This window comes from Oryzias melastigma, linkage group LG6 (assembly GCF_002922805.2).
Source record: "Oryzias melastigma strain HK-1 linkage group LG6, ASM292280v2, whole genome shotgun sequence".
NCBI lineage: Eukaryota > Metazoa > Chordata > Actinopteri > Beloniformes > Adrianichthyidae > Oryzias > Oryzias melastigma.
This window is the reverse complement of record NC_050517.1, coordinates 18324638-18329213: the sequence shown is the minus strand read 5'-3', so window position 1 is coordinate 18329213 and position 4576 is coordinate 18324638. Positions and strand designations below refer to the sequence as shown.

Sequence of the window (4576 nt, the reverse complement as noted above, 5' to 3'; positions counted from 1 at the left end):
AATTTGTCTTTTTTGTTTTGAGAGTCCACAGGTGAACTTGATCCCTGTGTGCATGTTTTTAAAATCAAGCCTTTGGGGAGCGGAAATGAAGGAAACTGTGCCACCCGGGGAAATGCATTTAAGGAAGTTTTGTTTTTTTCACAGAACAATATAGACTGAGGAAGCTACACATTTTACTGCAGACCCTGGGTATAAACAGGGGCAGGAGATGCCGCCTGGCCTCTGACCTCTTCGTACACTTTGTTCCTTCAGTGGGTTTTTTACCCTTCGGGAATGAAGTTTGCTTCTCAAGTTTTTTTCCTTTTTCATAGAAGGAATTTCTAGCAAAACCAGGGACATTGAGCGTTTTAGAGTTAATGATAGGGGGGATACTTTAACTTTCACCAAACTATCATCTCATCACCACTGTGTAAGTGATGAATTTGACCATAGATTTACAACAACAAAATCATTTACTTGCAAAACAAGAAAAAAAAAAAGTTGAAATGAGTCATTTAAAGACCCACTCCAATTAAAATAGTTGTTTCACATGTTCTTGTAGCATTTTCCTATGCATATATTGAGAAAATTAAGCTTAAAATTGTATTTCTTTATGTAAATTGTTGTGAATCAGACACAAAAATATTGTTTAAAAAGCTTGTAGGTGTGACGTGGACGGTACTAGTCACAAGATCCATTCTGATGCATCCGCTTGTAGACGACTGGTTTTTGTTGTCTGAGCTCGAGCAAACTATACAGTTTCAATATTTTTAGCCATTTTTGTTAGATTGTGAGGGGCTGTAAGCCAGCAGGAGAAAGTCTAAATAGATAGAAATACTTTGATTACCCCAAAGGAAATGATTGGGTCTGCTGATCCCGCACGATACAAAGCAAAAGATTAAAAGCTACGCATTCTAAAACAATACATAAAGGATAAAAAAGATATAACTGGTCTTAAAGAATATAGGAAGGGTTTAATTAACTCTTGCTTCTCTGTCCTATTCTCCTAAAAGAAGAGATGGATGATGGGAAGTGGAGGTGGAGTTGGTTAGTTACAACGGTCCTGATCATAATTCAGAGGTGAATTTCTAATGAACTCTGCAGAAACTGTCACAGAAAACATAACACTTTTTTACAAATTTTGGTTAAAAATGACATAATTATAATTAAAAGACAGCTGAGAACAATTTATGAATACATCAAAAGATGATTAGAGTAGGACTTTAAAGCCCGATGAAGAGTAGTACGATACGGATCAGTTAATTACTGCGTTTCCACTCAGTTAAGCCTCGCTTCCACTTGTTTTCACGTCACATGCCGTAACGCTAGCTTAGCGCCATAATGGCGATTTCTAATGTCGTCATCACTTTCTGCCAATCAACCGGTGACAACAGCGACTCCGCCCCAACCGTCCCGTTCCATTTTTTCTATGGAGTTACAACAGATGGGGGCCCTCAAGAGTTACAAGTTGGTACTGTTCAATCGGTCCATTTCACAATTGAAACGCTCAAAATATCAGACCGAACCGCTCAGTGTAAACGAGGCTTAAATGAAGAAAAAATTTGTTTCAGTTTTCAACATCTTTACTGACGTGACAAAACCATCTTCTCTAATGGCTCAACACAGATAATATCCGTGCATTTTGGGGTGAAATAACCCTTGCATTATCGTGCTTTAAAAAGTATCTTGCAGTAAAAAAAAATGCCTAACACCTTCTCAGGAACAGCACATGCAGAACTTCTGCTGCTTCAGAGAAAACCCTTTCCTCTTATAATATTACTCATCTGTTTGTCAGTGGGCCTGGGGGTACATCAGTCAAGAAAGGTGTCATTTGTTTGGTGGAACTGTTGTAAATCAGTCCTACAATCGGCAGGTTTTAATGTCGCACAGCTACCCACCGTGGAGGTTTTTTCCACTAATGATGGTTGCTTCCATCTGCCGCTCACGCTCGAGTCGTGACACACATGTTGACAAACAGTAGGAAGTGTCTCAGCTGCGACCAGATTAACCAGAGTGCATGTGGTGTCGCACGCCAGACAAAGAGGAACAGGACCCCCCCGGTGGGTTAGAAAGGCCTTCTTTGGTCAGCTTTAGAAGCTCAGCAATCATGGAGACACCGAAATGTTGACTTAGCTGAGCCCTCGTAACTCAGGAGGGAGCTTCTGGAAAAACAATCGAACTTCCCCTTAAGTTTGACTTCTGAGTCGACGTCACTGAGGGGATGGTTTCACCATGACGGCAGCTGACGGGTTTCACGTTGGAGTGGTTTTTTACTCCTCACATGTCTTTGAAGCTCCAACACTCTGATTCTGTGAAGTTTCTGAGTGAAAAACAACTCCACAGGCTATTACAATTGATGACCAATGAAAATACACTTTTGTATAAATCCCTTAGGTGTTCAAAACTAGTGCAGATTTTCAAATTTACTCCAGATTCTGCAGTTTTCTATAATTTTGTTGGCTTAGTAAAGACAATAGTAACTAAGTTTTGGCACGTTGACTAAAGTATGACACGACAAGTTGACTTTACAAACAAAACAAAAAGCCAGCTAAGCAGCATGTAAGTTATTTGAGCGTGTGTGAACTTGCTCATATTTCATCCTCAAACTGCAGAAGATCGTTCATACCGTAATGGAGTTTTACCGCTGCTGAAATACAAAAGTTTTGCTCTGATCGGTGCATATGGGCCCATGATGAGATAAAGTCATGCGGAAGAAAATAAATTAGTTTGCAGAAGTTCAGAGCTGCACATGTTGTGGTATGATCATGCAAAAGTGAAAAGAAGTGACTTTTTACAAGCAAACTGTGTTTGCAGACAGAAGATTAGAAAGCATAGGCTCTCTGTAAGTGGAAAAATGATTGATTTGTAGTAATATAGTGAGTACACAGTGCTGCTGCTCCTCAGATGCTTTGACTCAACATGTTTCTACTTTGTGCTGAGATCCACAGCAACAACAGAGTCATTCGTTAGGAAGTTTTAGCCGCTCCGCTTTTCATAATGTTCAGATTCCGGAGAGGTTCAGGTTGGGCCCATCAATCTGGCTGTCCGTTTTCATGAGTGGAGCTACATGTTTGGATATGGGGTCGGCGCCGCTCGGTGGAGCATTCCTCCAACCTCCGCTGTGGTTAATAACCCTCAGCTGTTGGAGGCGAAACTTTCAGGCCCACTTACTGGCTTATGAACAGTGGAAAACACTGTCTCACTGGAGATAAACTTAACCCTGAAAGACTGTTTTTGGTAGATTTTTTTTTTTTTTTGTGGAGGGGCTGTCATCCTAATGTTTCTGAAAATTGCTGCTCCTTCCACATGACAGGTCCTCCCCTCTGGGTGAATGATGCCTGTTTTTGCAAATTCAATAAGGACAGAGGCTCCTATTGGGTTCCTTCATTATCATAGTCATCATCTGTAACAGGGTCAGTCCTCCAGGGAGGACTGGTGGGGGGGAAACCCCATGAATAAATCACATGCAAGGAGAACTTTACTTATTACCCCAACTGGGCTTCTTGTTTATTTTGGGTCATTTTTTTGTACTTATTGAGGTCTTTCTCCACTCTGCTGGAGCATGTTTGTGTCCTGACTAAATCATCCTCATTGTAGATCTAAACTGTGGTGAGAATTTAACAGTTTTGAGGCACTCTTTTTTTAAAAGAAGAGTTGGAACAAGTGCAAACACCTGCAGCAGTGGAAAACATTCCACGTGGATTAAATGTGGTATTCTGAGGTTTTTGTTTTGCAGTTTCGCTTCCCTCCTTCAGCAAAGTTTCTGAGGTTTTCTTTCATCGTGGAGCTGATCAAGAAAAGGGTGGAGTCTTTCAAAAGCAAACTTCATCCCTCCACAAGTTAGTACAGTAAAAAGAGGCAGTGCTTGTTTAAAACCCACAAAAGTGTGTGTTTTGTGATGAGCCGGCGCACATATCTTCTCCAGTTTGCACGTGTGGGTCTCGTGTCGGCTCAAGAAGTTCTTGTGAAGCTGGCATGTGAAGAGTGAGTCAGCTAGAGGGTCTATTCCTGGCCTCCAGGACACGGGCGGGACAGCTTCTCATCCCCAGCCTGCTGTCTGTGCTGACATGTCCAAAAACCATGACATCCTCCCTGGGATTGGATGTTGCTCCCCTCATGAGCTCTTTCACAACACATTTAGCACATTTTTCATTAGTCATGATAGTAAAACAAAAATCTTTAAATTCTGAAGAACAACATCCAAAATCTATATTAATGGTATTGATTATTGTGGATATTCCTGTGCCAAAAATGTCTTTACTGTGGAGCGCTGCTGTTTTAGGAGTCAGCTGAGGGCTCACAGCTTTTTATCAGATTGAAAGCCATCTATTTTCAGCTCAGTCAAAAGTATTCTCCAAGATTCAGATAGAAATTTGTGGAAAAAAGCTCTAAGTAAAAAGGTTTTCCCCAAAATGGCATCAAGATACGAGTTGCATTTAAGAGATCAAATCCAAATTCTTCCCTTACCCCTTCATTTAGCCCTCCAAACGGAGTGATATAGAAAAATAGTATCCAAACTCTAATCTCTAACTACTAAAAAAAATAATGCAAGTCTATAGAGTGCCCTGAATTTTAAAAGAAATGTTCACTACTTATC

The 4576-nt window shown here is 40.7% G+C and overlaps 1 protein-coding gene across 1 annotated transcript in view; it reads left to right on the top strand.

Annotated features, from left to right (window-relative positions):
* The window catches only part of dapk2b (death-associated protein kinase 2b), a 15852-nt gene that overhangs the window by 995 nt on the left and 10281 nt on the right, over nucleotides 1-4576 (top strand). The gene's annotated exons all lie outside the window — the stretch shown is intronic.